The sequence below is a fragment of the Notolepis coatsorum genome (assembly GCF_963971535.1).
Source record: "Notolepis coatsorum genome assembly, chromosome: 14".
Taxonomy (NCBI): domain Eukaryota; kingdom Metazoa; phylum Chordata; class Actinopteri; order Aulopiformes; family Paralepididae; genus Notolepis; species Notolepis coatsorum.
The window spans coordinates 2,738,429-2,755,476 of NC_140178.1; the positions used below are offsets into that span (position 1 = coordinate 2,738,429).

At 43.4% G+C, this 17,048-nt stretch overlaps 1 protein-coding gene across 1 annotated transcript in view; it reads right to left on the reverse strand.

Moving 5' to 3' along the window:
• The window catches only part of hs3st2 (heparan sulfate (glucosamine) 3-O-sulfotransferase 2), a gene marked incomplete at both ends in the record, with an annotated part of 53,833 nt that overhangs the window by 21,377 nt on the left and 15,408 nt on the right, over positions 1-17,048 (reverse strand). The gene's annotated exons all lie outside the window — the stretch shown is intronic.

The window sequence follows — 17,048 nt, forward strand, 5'->3', positions numbered from 1 at the left end:
CCACTGCCATCGCCCCCGACTGCTTAGTTGTTGAATCAAGTCAAATCCTAGGTAAGCGTGTATTGTGCGCGTGAACGTGCGGCACACTTCATAGGTTTTGTTTCGCGAAACTGTACATTGGATTATCGACGAAACCTTACTTGGTCCCAAGAAGAGGGTCTCGTGTATTATTGGGTTAGGACATTTACATTGGAGGGGGTTGAGTTAAGGTTGATTAAGTATAATATGCGTCGCAGCCTATTACTAGCCTCCCAGGAATTACCCTAAACCGCTCTAAAACCATACTTATATATTCACCACGGTATAAAACGGGAATGTATGGATGTATGGAAAATTATTCCTTTTATCTTGAACGATACTCGATGTCAAATGGGCCATAGTATTGCATATATAGCTCTAATATATATATAGTTATAGCCCTGCAAACAAGGTGACCGACTCCATTGGTTTACAGCGTGGCAGCACATAGTCATATCCCGTTCGCAACATGGCAGTCAATGAGTTAACAATATTTTTATTAGTATTCATTATTTTTATTATTATTATTTAAACAACAAATGTATGCAATTCTTTGTCGTTGCCGCCATCTTTAGTGTTACATCCCCTCACACTCCAGTTCTCAGGCTCCATCTTTAGTGTTACATCCCCTCACACTCCAGTTCTCAGGCTCCATCTTTAGTGTTACATCCCCTCACACTCCAGTTCTCAGGCTCCATCTTTAGTGTTACATCCCCTCACACTCCAGTTCTCAGGCTCCATCTTTAGTGTTACAGCCCCTCACACTCCAGTTCTCAGGCTCCATCTTTAGTGTTACATCCCCTCACACTCCAGTTCTCAGGCTCCATCTTTAGTGTTACATCCCCTCACACTCCAGTTCTCAGGCTCCATCTTTAGTGTTACAGCCCCTCACACTCCAGTTCTCAGGCTCCATCTTTAGTGTTACATCCCCTCACACTCCAGTTCTCAGGCTCCATCTTTAGTGTTACAGCCCCTCACACTCCAGTTCTCAGGCTCCATCTTTAGTGTTACAGCCTCACACTCCAGTTCTCAGGCTCCATCTTTAGTGTTACATCCCCTCACACTCCAGTTCTCAGGCTCCATCTTTAGTGTTACAGCCCCTCACACTCCAGTTCTCAGGCTCCATCTTTAGTGTTACAGCCTCACACTCCAGTTCTCAGGCTCCATCTTTAGTGTTACAGCCCCTCACACTCCAGTTCTCAGGCTCCATCTTTAGTGTTACAGCCTCACACTCCAGTTCTCAGGCTCCATCTTTAGTGTTACATCCCCTCACACTCCAGTTCTCAGGCTCCATCTTTAGTGTTACATCCCCTCACACTCCAGTTCTCAGGCTCCATCTTTAGTGTTACATCCCCTCACACTCCAGTTCTCAGGCTCCATCTTTAGTGTTACATCCCCTCACACTCCAGTTCTCAGGCTCCATCTTTAGTGTTACATCCCCTCACACTCCAGTTCTCAGGCTCCATCTTTAGTGTTACATCCCCTCACACTCCAGTTCTCAGGCTCCATCTTTAGTGTTACATCCCCTCACACTCCAGTTCTCAGGCTCCATCTTTAGTGTTACATCCCCTCACACTCCAGTTCTCAGGCTCCATCTTTAGTGTTACATCCCCTCACACTCCAGTTCTCAGGCTCCATCTTTAGTGTTACAGCCCCTCACACTCCAGTTCTCAGGCTCCATCTTTAGTGTTACATCCCCTCACACTCCAGTTCTCAGGCTCCATCTTTAGTGTTACATCCCCTCACACTCCAGTTCTCAGGCTCCATCTTTAGTGTTACATCCCCTCACACTCCAGTTCTCAGGCTCCATCTTTAGTGTTACATCCCCTCACACTCCAGTTCTCAGGCTCCATCTTTAGTGTTACATCCCCTCACACTCCAGTTCTCAGGCTCCATCTTTAGTGTTACATCCCCTCACACTCCAGTTCTCAGGCTCCATCTTTAGTGTTACATCCCCTCACACTCCAGTTCTCAGGCTCCATCTTTAGTGTTACATCCCCTCACACTCCAGTTCTCAGGCTCCATCTTTAGTGTTACATCCCCTCACACTCCAGCTCTCAGGCTCCATCTTTAGTGTTACATCCCCTCACACTCCAGTTCTCAGGCTCCATCTTTAGTGTTACATCCCCTCACACTCCAGTTCTCAGGCTCCATCTTTAGTGTTACATCCCCTCACACTCCAGTTCTCAGGCTCCATCTTTAGTGTTACAGCCCCTCACACTCCAGTTCTCAGGCTCCATCTTTAGTGTTACATCCCCTCACACTCCAGTTCTCAGGCTCCATCTTTAGTGTTACATCCCCTCACACTCCAGTTCTCAGGCTCCATCTTTAGTGTTACATCCCCTCACACTCCAGTTCTCAGGCTCCATCTTTAGTGTTACATCCCCTCACACTCCAGTTCTCAGGCTCCATCTTTAGTGTTACATCCCCTCACACTCCAGTTCTCAGGCTCCATCTTTAGTGTTACATCCCCTCACACTCCAGTTCTCAGGCTCCATCTTTAGTGTTACATCCCCTCACACTCCAGTTCTCAGGCTCCATCTTTAGTGTTACATCCCCTCACACTCCAGTTCTCAGGCTCCATCTTTAGTGTTACATCCCCTCACACTCCAGTTCTCAGGCTCCATCTTTAGTGTTACATCCCCTCACACTCCAGTTCTCAGGCTCCATCTTTAGTGTTACAGCCCCTCACACTCCAGTTCTCAGGCTCCATCTTTAGTGTTACATCCCCTCACACTCCAGTTCTCAGGCTCCATCTTTAGTGTTACATCCCCTCACACTCCAGTTCTCAGGCTCCATCTTTAGTGTTACATCCCCTCACACTCCAGTTCTCAGGCTCCATCTTTAGTGTTACATCCCCTCACACTCCAGCTCTCAGGCTCCATCTTTAGTGTTACATCCCCTCACACTCCAGTTCTCAGGCTCCATCTTTAGTGTTACATCCCCTCACACTCCAGTTCTCAGGCTCCATCTTTAGTGTTACAGCCCCTCACACTCCAGTTCTCAGGCTCCATCTTTAGTGTTACATCCCCTCACACTCCAGTTCTCAGGCTCCATCTTTAGTGTTACAGCCCATCACACTCCAGTTCTCAGGCTCCATCTTTAGTGTTACAGCCTCACACTCCAGTTCTCAGGCTCCATCTTTAGTGTTACAGCCCCTCACACTCCAGTTCTCAGGCTCCATCTTTAGTGTTACAGCCCCTCACACTCCAGTTCTCAGGCTCCATCTTTAGTGTTACAGCCCCTCACACTCCAGTTCTCAGGCTGCATCTTTAGTGTTACAGCCTCACACTCCAGTTCTCAGGCTCCATCTTTAGTGTTACATCCCCTCACACTCCAGTTCTCAGGCTCCATCTTTAGTGTTACAGCCCCTCACACTCCAGTTCTCAGGCTCCATCTTTAGTGTTACATCCCCTCACACTCCAGTTCTCAGGCTGCAGCTGGTTTGAAAGCTAAAGTAAACCGGCTTCTCTGCTGGCTGTGGCTCCAGGGGAGTTGAACAGTTCTGGTTCTGCTCGTTTATTTTCTATCTTTTGACACTTTTTTGGTGGACAAACCACCGCACATGTGCACCGTGACTCGTGACTGGAGTCTAGTTCTGCTAGCACACATAGCCTACTGTGTACAGACGGTTTCAAAATGTATTTTAAATTAGAAAGCAAACCAAATAAATGGACAAGAGAAAAATGTATCTCAATTTGGTCAGTATTGTCATTTGGACAAGCAAAGCCATTACTTTAAGTTGCAGGCAAGAAAGACAAGTCTGTCCACTGTGTCTGGTACTAAAGCTGCCCTGTTGCAGGTCACAATTCCCTTCTCATTATGAAAATCCCCCCCCACACTTGGTTCCTTCCAAATCTCCCCTCCAGAAAAGGCTTTGGCCTCTCTCCTATTGGTTTTTAGTGTGAGTTGAAGATCAGTCCAGGAAGCTGGTGCACCAAAACAATAGAATAGAATAGAATAGAAATACTTTTATTATCCCGTGGGAAATTTGACACTGCAAATCGCTCAACATTTAAACCTTTAGACAGAACGGGTCACGAATTAGAATAATATAGCCAGAAGGCAGACTTACCGAGTTTAGACTGAACTCGTGGGACCAATCGGCTCAGATAAGGTCCATAATTCCAATCTAGCATCATTGTGATATATGTTGGCAATTTTCCATTCACAGCATTAACACTTTCATTGCCAGCCATGCGGTGCGCCTTACCCCCCTTGAATGCCACCACCCACTTCAATGATAGAGCTCTCATATTTGTGAACGCATAAACTATGTCTTAAATTATGGCTATGTGTCTAATCTGCCCGTCGCTTATCAATGACTTGTTTGCAGTCAACATTGTCGAAACGGATTGTTTTTTAATCGGTTCATTTCCGTTTTATACCATTTTGAAAAACCCTCGTTTTCTTGAAAGTTTCAGGAAAATATAAAGATTCTGTGATAATCGCCCTTTACTGGAATATTCTGGAATACACAAAAAACGTTGTCATTTTTCGGCCTATTTATGAATCGTTTTCAAATAAACGCTAGATTATCGATAGTATATGTGTACTTATGCACGCTATAGAAGCGGGCTGAAATCTATTCTCTCATTTCCTGATCAGCACACACACACACACACACACACACACACACACACACACACACACACACACACACACACACACACACACACACACACACACACACACACACACACACACACACACATATGGCACATGCTGATGATATCTCTGTGAAAAAAGGTCTGATTATCCTAAGACTGGTAAAATAGATTCCTTACCTCAGATCAGATGTTCTCCAAAAAGATTATTCCAATTCCTGATCGCCATTCCAAATATCGATCACGTTTATTGATTCAGTGCTGGGTACTGGAAATATGTATTCCACGCTGTTTTGCGGCTCTGCAATAATAATAATAATAATAATAATAATATCTTACATTTATATAGCGCCTTTCAGGAGACCCAAGGCGCTTAACAGCTAAGGCAGGGGGACAGGGAACAACGTAACAACAAAATATTAATCAAAAGGAAAGAAAACGAAAGAAAACGAAAGAAAAAGGGAAATCAGGCAGAGTCATTTACAAATTTGGTGAAAAGGGGGGTTTTGAGTTGGGATTTGAAAGAGTGCAATGACTTGGATCCTCTTGGATGGCTTGCCGGAGAAGTAAAATGAGGAAGCTGGATTTCCCCCCCCCCCCCATGTGTTTCATTCAGTCTAATCCAATGGGGGTGCAGTACAACAGGGAGAGAGGATAGGGGGCGGTATTTTCCCAATGGAGCTCAGAGAGAGTTTGCAGCACTAACGTGAGACTAGATTGATGAAATATGAATTAAAATTGCTAAAAAAAGTAAAAACTACAAAAAAATTCTATTTGTCGTCACTGGCACTCAACGGTCGGCATGAACTAACGACATATAGTGTCGTTGGCACTCAAAGTGTTAAAGGTAAACCGATACCAATGTTTATTTTGTCTTTCTGATAGAGAAGACCAACTCACCTCATCATACAGGAAGCAATGCTGAGTGCCGTAACTATCACCAGTTATGAATCCAGGAGCAGAATGATAGACGTTGTGTAATCACCATAATCCAAAACAGACATAACAACGGCTTCAACAATTCTCTTTCTGCAAATCACAGGGAGGCTGGATTTGTTTCTGTAAAAGAACCCACTCTTTTGTCTAAGCTTGCTAGTGAGATTTTCATCAAGCAAAATGCCAAGATATTTATATCAATCATAGTGGATCCATTTAGAGTAGATATACGTCAGCATCATGATATGAAGACATTAAATACAACAGAAACATTGGCAACATTGACAATCCACAAAATCATTAGATTAGATACGATTAGATACGATTAAATTAGATTAAAATGTATTGTCATTATACAGCATAAGTACAGTGGTTGAGCAGATATTGAGTGCAGAACTAGAGAAGGTTAGTGACTGGCTAGGCTACAACAAGCTGTCCCTCCACGTGGGGAAGACTGAGTCCATCCTATTCGGGTCAAAGGTCAGGCTCAGAAAATCGCCAGGTTTTAACATTAGAATAGGAGATACTGTTCTCACCGACAAAACATCTGTGAAATATCTAGTAGTAGTACTTACAAAGATCAATAACGGGACTAGATACATTTACATTTACATTACATTTAGTCATTTAGCTGACTCTTTTATCCAAAGCGACTTACATGTTCTGTACGACAAGCCATCAGGAAGGGCACAACTCTATCAGTTGAGCAACAATGTGCATCAAAGTGTTGTGTGTCACAGTGTAGGTTAGTTTATTAGGACAAGTGCATGACAGTAAGGTTAGTTAGGGTTCGTTTTTTTCTCTTTTTTTTTCTCATTATTTCAGATAATGGTTGAAGAAGTGCGTCTTTAGTCGACGGCGAAAGATTGGACGGGATTCGGCTGTCCTAACTGGGGTGGGTAGTTCATTCCACCATTGTGGGGCAAGGACTGAGAATAGATACCTAGATACCTAGCCAGAATCTCCCATTTTCTAGATCAGTCAGCGATGAAGATTCTTGCTGGAGCACTCATACAGTGTCACTATGACTATGCGTGTGGCTCCTGGTAGAACAGCGCCCCCAAAAGTCAGAAAATAAAACTACAGACATCATAAAACAAGCTAGTCAGGGTAATACTAAGGCTACCCGCCCGAACCCACCTTGACCCATCACACTTTGAGAACATGAGATGGCTAAAGGTGAAAGACCAAATAGGGATGTGCCTAGTTCACAGAATCGTGCACGGGGGGGGTAGTGCCAGTGTACTTCAACAACTACCTCAACCGTATCAGGACCGCCCATGCATACCAGACTAGGCGCAGCTCAACTGACTTTGTGCCAGTCAGATTCAGGAGTTGTATGGGGAAGGAGTAATTTTCTGTATTCAGCAGCTGTCTTTTGGAACAGTCTGCCCAGTGACATGAAAATTGTAATCAGTGCCGTTAGATTCAAGTCCAGCCTAAAGACATGGCTCAAAAGGGACTGTACTTAACCCAGACACTCAGCTAAAAGGCACCCTTACATGCATCTGTTATGTGATGTCATGTCTGTATGATGCATGTCTAAGCATCCCATTCCCCTACAAGGACCACAATGGAAATACGCTCTGAGCTTTTTCCACATGCTATTTTATATATAGTCAAATAAAGTAATTCATTCATTCATACAGTAAAACAAAAACGTGCAATAGTAATATACAATGTACAGGTGATTACACTGGATATAAAATATATAAATTAGTACTACTGAGTAATAGGGCTAATCAGATTTGTAGTAATATGTACAGTGATACAGGTATAAAGACACTATGGTAGTAAGTCATACTGGCCAGCAGTGTATCTAGTAAGAGTAGGTAAGAGATATGTACAGATATAGATATAGTATTAATATGTACAGTGATACAGGTATAAAGACACTATGGTAGTAAGTCATACTGGCCAGCAGTGTAACTAGTAAGAGTAGGTAAGAGATATGTACAGATATAGATATAGTATTAATATGTACAGTGATACAGGTATAAAGACACTATGGTAGTAAGTCATACTGGCCAGCAGTGTAACTAGTAAGAGTAGGTAAGAGATATGTACAGATATAGATATAGTATTAATATGTACAGTGATACAGGTATAAAGACACTATGGTAGTAAGTCATACTGGCCAGCAGTGTAACTAGTAAGAGTAGGTAAGAGATATGTACAGATATAGATATAGTATTAATATGTACAGTGATACAGGTATAAAGACACTATGGTAGTAAGTCATACTGGCCAGCAGTGTAACTAGTAAGAGTAGGTAAGAGATATGTACAGATATAGATATAGTATTAATATGTACAGTGATACAGGTATAAAGACACTATGGTAGTAAGTCATACTGGCCAGCAGTGTATCTAGTAAGAGTAGGTAAGAGATATGTACAGTATAGATATAGTATTAATATGTACAGTGATACAGGTATAAAGACACTATGGTAGTAAGTCATACTGGCCAGCAGTGTAACTAGTAAGAGTAGGTAAGAGATATGTACAGATATAGATATAGTATTAATATGTACAGTGATACAGGTATAAAGACACTATGGTAGTAAGTCATACTGGCCAGCAGTGTAACTAGTAAGAGTAGGTAAGAGATATGTACAGATATAGATATAGTATTAATATGTACAGTGATACAGGTATAAAGACACTATGGTAGTAAGTCATACTGGCCAGCAGTGTAACTAGTAAGAGTAGGTAAGAGATATGTACAGATATAGATATAGTATTAATATGTACAGTGATACAGGTATAAAAACACTATGGTAGTAAGTCATACTGGCCAGCAGTGTAACTAGTAAGAGTAGGTAAGAGATATGTACAGATATAGATATAGTATTAATATGTACAGTGATACAGGTATAAAGACACTATGGTAGTAAGTCATACTGGCCAGCAGTGTAACTAGTAAGAGTAGGTAGGAGATATGTACAGATATAGATATAGTATTAATATGTACAGTGATACAGGTATAAAGACACTATGGTAGTAAGTCATACTGGCCAGCAGCGTAACTAGTAAGAGTAGGTAAGAGATATGTACAGATATAGATATAGTATTAATATGTACAGTGGTACAGGTATAAAGACACTATGGTAGTAAGTCATACTGGCCAGCAGTGTAACTAGTAAGAGTAGGTAAGGGATATGTACAGATATAGATATAGTATTAATATGTACAGTGATACAGGTATAAAGACACTATGGTAGTAAGTCATACTGGCCAGCAGTGTAACTAGTAAGAGTAGGTAAGGGATATGTACAGATATAGATATAGTAACTAGTAAGAGTAAGAGATATGTACAGATATAGATATAATAAGTAGTAAGAGTAGGTAAGAGATATGTACAGCTATAGATATAGTAAGTAGTACGAGTAGGTAAGAGATATGTACAGATATAGTAGGAATGCTTGAATACAGATATATTATCTACATATAGCATATCATATATGATGATTATATGCAGGTATATTCAAACAGATATTTATGCAGTAAATATTGTACTGTACATGCTATCATACAGAGTTATATGGGTCGACTATATGGTTGGTAGTTATGATTGTTATGATTGTTATGATTACAGTGTTGTTAGTGATACTAAAACAGCTCATTGTCACTTTTATTTTTGTACCTGAATCTTATGATTGTGCCGTGAGGAGGAGGCGATGATTAGATGTTCTGTGTCTCAAGTGTTGGTCTGCGTCGCCCCCAGAGACCTGAGAGCAGACAGCTGGTGAACAGCAGACACTCTCTCCTCAACCTGAGTCGGGAACCTGATGTATCAGGTTGTCACGGCGACCTCCCACCATGACTAATAAACTCACGACAACACACTGGTAGTACCGGTGACATCAGGCTCTTTATTATCGCTCCTCGCTCCACGATGGTGGAACGAACTCCCCCCACCCCGGTTTCAAAATAAAAGAGCTAAGTCTAAAACACACATTTAAGATCGAGTTGTCTCATAGCCGTGAGCAGGGGCGTAGATGGGGGGGGGGGAGCTTAGGATGATTCTACTAGACATCACTCAGGTGTATTATTGATGCTCTCATTGATACTATGTTTGTTTCTGAAATGGTTGCCATGTATACAGGGGCCTCTACATAAGTAGGCATGACAGAATAGTAGATTTGATAGCGAAAGATATCTCTCTTATTTTTAGGTCCTCCATCACACTGTATAAGCATTCTACTGTGAAGCCAAGCATGTTCAACCTGTGCAATAATGATTCCATGTTCTCTAGTATTACAGCTAACACCCGTGATGTTTTTGTGGTAAATGAACACCTTAGGGAGGTGTCCATTCTTGAGGTTGGCTGCACTTTTGATTACAGCTTAGAAGAAGCCTTCCTAACCAAAATGCTGAAATACCAACACAGCAGACCATCTCACAGCTAGGCTACAGATGTAAACTCCTAGTTTTTATCTTTGGCAGCCTAGGGCATGTGCACAAGTTGGTTGTGAGGGGCCTACAAATAGCCGGTCTCCCCAAAAGGAAGGCCAAGCAGTTAGCCAGGTACTGCTCAGTATCAGCTATTATAGGAAGCCGCTCAATCTGGAGGAGGCGCTGTTACCTTTACCCATGATTCTGCCGCCCATGCACCTTGTACCTGGCTGGTCTTCATGATTTTCTGATTGCACTCGCATTGTTTATGTCCTTTGTATGAGGCTTCCTTGTACTTCTGTTTATGTGGACATAAATAAAATTTCAAATGTGTGTGTGTGTGTGTGTGTGTGTGTGTGTGTGTGTGTGTGTGTGTGTGTGTGTGTGTGTGTGTGTGTGTGTGTGTGTGTGTGTGTGAGATATATAGAGAGAGAGGGGGGGCTTTGGTAGACTATTGCATTGGTCCATTCATTGAAGATGAACGCAATGCGACATCCTTTACTAGGCTCACCCACCAACAGTGCAGGTGCTGAACTGCTGAACCGAATGTATAGGTAAAAACCATATTATGCGTTTTCATCAATAAATAAATGGCAAAAAAAAATCTTTCGCACGATTGCATTCACTGGGGGTCTACAAATACATTCTTTCGTGGGGCCCAGAATCTACAGCTACGCCCCTGGCCGTGAGTAATCGGTTGAGTAATCGCCCACCCCTAATGTACACAGACACACATACCGGTACCTAGCCGCACAGCGACAAACGAACCGTTCGGCAAATGAACCCACGGAAAGCAGTGATTACCGAGTGCCTAACAACGCATATAGCTTCATTAGGAGTCTGCATCAGGAAGACACATAAAGGTACACTGTGCAGAGACAATGTTCCCATGCTTTGTGATTCTCATTATGCCTAAGCCGCTGGATTTACTGATAACTGCGTCTATCTCCTTCCCTGACAGGAGGGGATAGAGCTAGTCTCCTCTGGTAAGTATTGCATTATTAATATTTCACTCACTCGCTCAGATTTCCTCCACAGTCATTAATCACCGGTCTGTGACAGAGGCTTGCTGCCACGATGGAAGTCAAAAGTTAACACAAAAAAATACATTCAGACACGCAGAAGAACACTATGGCCAGGTTCGCTGGGTGGGTGAAGACTAAATAACAATTCAACAACACCTAGGGTTCTTTACTCTTTACTCTCTACTCTTTAATCTAATTCAAGACACATCTGTGAGCCAAACAACCATTTAATAGATTAACTGATGGGAATCTGTGAGAGGAGGAGGGGGGTCTGTTTGACACGTGGCCCGTCTTTAGGGATGTATTTACGAGCCGGGATCATATTTCATCCTGCGTTACAGTTCTGCTGTGCTGCTGAGAAAAGACTAAAGGACATCTTTGAATAAATTGCCTGACTTTAAACGATACACGTATTTTCTCCCCCTCAGTGTCATCCGGGGCCAGAGGCTCTCTCTCTGCTCGCCGAGCTAACAATTCATCTTCTAGTTGGCAGTGGGAAATGATTTTTGCTCTTCTTGAGTGATAAGGTGTCGGATTCAGCCGAGCCAAGTGTCGACAGTGTGGTGTTGCGTTGTGGTGTGGTGTGGTGTGGTGTGGTGTGGTGTGGTGTGGTGTGTTGTTGTGTGGTGTGGACAGGGATGGGTACCTTTCACATTTGAACCGATACGGTACCGGTACCTGTGAATCGATACCGGTACCCAACGGTACCTTTTTTCCGGTACTTTAGTCTCAAGACATTTTATTTACAGAAAAAAAATCCAAACTTCAAATAACTACAATTTCGACAGTTTTCGGCTTGCCATTGCTCCGACTGCTTTGTTGTTGAATCAAGTCAAATCCTAGGTAAGCATATATTGTGCGTGTGAACGTTGACAATAAAGGTAAAAAAATAATAAGAATAATTTTTTTTTCTCTGTATCTCACTTGAATCGATACTCGGTAGTACCGACGTGTTTCGGTTCGGTACCTCAAAAGTACCGAATTCGGTACCCATCCCTAGGTGTGGTGTGATGTGGTGTGGTGGTGTTTGGGGTGTGGTGTGGTGTGTTATGGTGTGGTAGTGTAGTGTAGTGTGGTGTGGTCAATGGTCTCTAACTACACACCCTCAAGACCCCTACGCTCTGCATCTTCTGGCCGCCTCAGACCTACTCCTATCCAAGCTCCGGGAGGCTCATCAAAGAGAAGTCGCCTATTCTCAGTCCTTGCCCCACAATGGTGGAATGAACTACCCACCCCAGTTAGGACAGCCGAAACACGTCCAATCTTTCGTCGTCGACTAAAGACGCACTTCTTCAACCATTATCTGAATTAAAAAAAAAAAACAATAAAAAAAAAAAATCGAACCCTAACTAACCTTACTGTCGTGCACTTGTCCTAATAAACTAACCTACACTGTAGCACTCAACACTTTGATGAACATTGTTACTCAGCTGATAGAGTTGTGCCCTTCCTGATGGCTTGTATACAGAACATGTAAGTCGCTTTGGATAAAAGCGTTTCAGCTAAATGACTAAATGTAAATGTAAATGTAAATGTAAATGTGTGGCGAGGCGTGGCGCGGCGCTGGAGAGTGTCTAAGAACACCAGAATGAAGACACTCTCAGGTAAAGCCTCTGAAATCCTCCCCTTGGAAAAATCGCAGCAGCATCCAGATGATGATGATTTCCGTCGAACTGTTTCAGATGAATTAACGGCGGTCGTGCGGCCAGCTTCACTCGGAGGCAGGAGAGACGGCGCGCAGTGCCCTCTCTGTCGTGCGGCCGGCCAGCTTCACTCGGAGGCAGGAGAGACGTCGCGCTGTGCTCTCTGGGTTCGACCAACACCACGGCCTTTTCATTCATCACCGCTCTCTAAGATTTGGGCTCTTTGTCATAATAATACATGCGTGTGCCTCTCTCTCCCGAGGCTTTCTGCAAAGCTGCGGGGAATAGACGACAACACGACCGACGACACAGAATAAGATTTCTAGAACGGCACTCGGAGAGATGCCTACTGTACACCCATACTCATCTGCTTAACATCAGCTCTATTATACACCTGTTTATGAAAATGTGTTATGTTTGTTTATGGACCCCAGTGGTTCACTTGATACTTATATGTATGTCTTTATGTCTTCCCCCCCCCCCACTCCTACCCAACCCCCCCCCCCCCACCCACCCAACCACCTCCAATGTACAGTCCCCCCCCACCCCCACCTACCCAATCCAATGTACAGTTTCTACGTCTGTTTTTTTTTTGACTCTTTTTGTATCACAAACAGTACTGTAATTGCAAATCTGGTATGTCATAAATGTATAGATGTAGCAGTACTGTCTATCTGTATGTCATGTATGTCATATATGTTACGATTAATTGAAAATGGGGGACCCTGATGTAAACAAGACGAAAGTCTTTCTCTGGTCTGCATCCCCTTAACAATTGTATGTATTGAGCTGTACTGTACTGTACCCATTCTGCAATCTGTTAATAAAGTTTTCAATCAATCAATCAAACCCTGATGACCATACCTGTACTTCCCCTCCCCCCTCCCCATGCTGCTATGACGCCCACATTTCCCCCAAGGGGATCGATAAAGTAATATATTATCGTATCTTATCTTATCTTATCTTATTATCAAAAGCTGGTCTGTGCCTCGTCAAATTAATGATGTTAGTTGAAAGGGAAGGAAGGGGTTGTCTCTCTGATGTCTGTCTGTCTGTCTGTCTGTCTGTCTGTCTGTCTGTCTGTCTGTCTGTCTGTCTGTCTGTCTGTCTGTCTGTCTGTCTGTCTGTCTGTCTCTGCTGTAACATGGTTGTCTCTCTGATGTCTTGTCTGTCTGTCTGTCTCTGCTGTAACATGGTTGTCTCTCTGACGTCTTGTCTGTCTGTCTGTCTCTGCTGTAACATGGTTGTCTCTCTGACGTCTTGTCTGTCTGTCTGTCTCTGCTGTAACATGGTTGTCTCTCTGATGTCTGTCTGTCTGTCTGTCTCTGCTGTAACATGGTTGTCTCTCTGATGTCTGTCTGTCTGTCTGTCTCTGCTGTAACATGGTTGTCTCTCTCATGTCTTGTCTGTCTGTCTGTCTCTGCTGTAACATGGTTGTCTCTCTGATGTCTTGTCTGTCTGTCTGTCTCTGCTGTAACATGGTTGTCTCTCTGATGTCTTGTCTGTATGTCTGTCTCTGCTGTAACATGGTTGTCTCTCTGATGTCTTGTCTGTCTGTCTGTCTCTGCTGTAACATGGTTGTCTCTCTGATGTCTTGTCTGTATGTCTGTCTCTGCTGTAACATGGTTGTCTCTCTGATGTCTGTATGTCTGTCTGTCTCTGCTGTAACATGGTTGTCTCTCTGATGTCTTGTCTGTCTGTCTGTCTCTGCTGTAACATGGTTGTCTCTCTGATGTCTTGTCTGTCTGTCTGTCTCTGCTGTAACATGGTTGTCTCTCTGACGTCTTGTCTGTCTGTCTGTCTCTGCTGTAACATGGTTGTCTCTCTGACGTCTTGTCTGTCTGTCTGTCTCTGCTGTAACATGGTTGTCTCTCTGACGTCTTGTCTGTCTGTCTGTCTCTGCTGTAACATGGTTGTCTCTCTGACGTCTTGTCTGTCTGTCTGTCTCTGCTGTAACATGGTTGTCTCTCTGATGTCTTGTCTGTATGTCTGTCTCTGCTGTAACATGGTTGTCTCTCTGATGTCTTGTCTGTCTGTCTGTCTCTGCTGTAACATGGTTGTCTCTCTGATGTCTTGTCTGTATGTCTGTCTCTGCTGTAACATGGTTGTCTCTCTGACGTCTTGTCTGTCTGTCTGTCTCTGCTGTAACATGGTTGTCTCTCTGATGTCTGTCTGTCTGTCTGTCTCTGTTGTAACATGGTTGTCTCTCTGATGTCTTGTCTGTCTGTCTGTCTGTCTCTGCTGTAACACGGTTGTCTCTCTGATGTCTTGTCTGTCTGTCTGTCTCTGCTGTAACATGGTTGTCTCTCTCATGTCTTGTCTGTCTGTCTGTCTCTGCTGTAACATGGTTGTCTCTCTCATGTCTTGTCTGTCTGTCTGTCTCTGCTGTAACATGGTTGTCTCTCTGATGTCTTGTCTGTATGTCTGTCTCTGCTGTAACATGGTTGTCTCTCTGATGTCTGTATGTCTGTCTGTCTCTGCTGTAACATGGTTGTCTCTCTGATGTCTTGTCTGTATGTCTGTCTCTGCTGTAACATGGTTGTCTCTCTGATGTCTGTATGTCTGTCTGTCTCTGCTGTAACATGGTTGTCTCTCTGATGTCTTGTCTGTCTGTCTGTCTCTGCTGTAACATGGTTGTCTCTCTGATGTCTTGTCTGTCTGTCTGTCTCTGCTGTAACATGGTTGTCTCTCTGACGTCTTGTCTGTCTGTCTGTCTCTGCTGTAACATGGTTGTCTCTCTGATGTCTTGTCTGTCTGTCTGTCTCTGCTGTAACATGGTTGTCTCTCTGATGTCTTGTCTGTCTGTCTGTCTGTCTCTGCTGTAACATGGTTGTCTCTCTGATGTCTTGTCTGTATGTCTGTCTCTGCTGTAACATGGTTGTCTCTCTGATGGCTTGTCTGTCTGTCTCTGCTGTAACATGGTTGTCTCTCTGATGTCTGTCTGTCTGTCTGTCTGTCTCTGCTGTAACATGGTTGTCCCTCTGATGTCTGTCTGTCTGTCTGTCTCTGCTGTAACATGGTTGTCTCTCTGATGTCTTGTCTGTCTGTCTGTCTGTCTGTCTCTGCTGTAACATGGTTGTCTCTCTGATGTCTGTCTGTCTGTCTGTCTCTGCTGTAACATGGTTGTCTCTCTGATGTCTTGTCTGTCTGTCTGTCTCTGCTGTAACATGGTTGTCTCTCTGATGTCTTGTCTGTCTGTCTGTCTCTGCTGTAACATGGTTGTCTCTCTGATGTCTGTCTGTCTGTCTGTCTGTCTCTGCTGTAACATGGTTGTCTCTCTGATGTCTGTCTGTCTGTCTGTCTCTGCTGTAACATGGTTGTCTCTCTGATGTCTTGTCTGTCTGTCTGTCTGTCTGTCTCTGCTGTAACATGGTTGTCTCTCTGACGTCTTGTCTGTCTGTATGTCTGTCTCTGCTGTAACATGGTTGTCTCTCTGATGTCTTGTCTGTCTGTCTGTCTCTGCTGTAACATGGTTGTCTCTCTGATGTCTTGTCTGTCTGTCTGTCTCTGCTGTAACATGGTTGTCTCTCTGATGTCTTGTCTGTCTGTCTCTGATTGATTGATTGAAAAGTTTATTAACAGATTGCAGAATGGGTACAGTACAGTACAGCTCAATACATACAATTGTTAAGGGGATGCAGACCAGAGAAAGACTTTCGTCTTGTTTACATCAGGGTCCCCCATTTTCAATTCATCATAACATATATGACATACATGACATACAGATAGACAGTACTGCTACATCTATACATTTATGACATATCAGATTTGCAAATACAGTACTGTTTGTGATACAAAAGTGTCCAGAAAAGGAGTGTATATACATTTGGCGTAGAAACTGTACATTGGAGGAGGTTGGATGGGTGGGGTGGGGTTGGGTGGGTTGGGTGAGGGCTGTACATTGGAGGTGGGGGGGGGGGGGGGGGGGGTTGGGTAGGGGACACACACACATTTTACACTGTACATTGGAATACTGACAAAGCCTTACTTGGTCATTTACTGTACAACTAGGTTAGGACATTTGTAGGGGCCAGTTTCGAATTGCAGTCTCACGTAGGTGTTTTTTGAGAGTGTTTTTGAAAGTGGGTAGTGATTCACATTCCTTTACAGCTTTAGGTAGGGCGTTCCACATTGATGTGGCATAATTGCGAAACGTGTTTAGTCCCTTGTTTGAGCCGAATCTGGGTTTTACATGAATTGTGGAGCTCCCTCTGGTGTTGTGATCGTGGTATTCACTGACCTTTGGGAAGTATTTTGACATGCACATGGGTACCTTGGTTGCGTAGTGTATCTTGTAGACCAGGCCCATTGCAAGTTGCTGTACTCTGTCGTCTACTCTAAGCCATCCTAGGTTGTCAAAGTGGGCAGGGGTGAGGTGGGTTCTAGGAGTCAGGTCAAGTAGTAGTCTGACTAGCTTGTTTT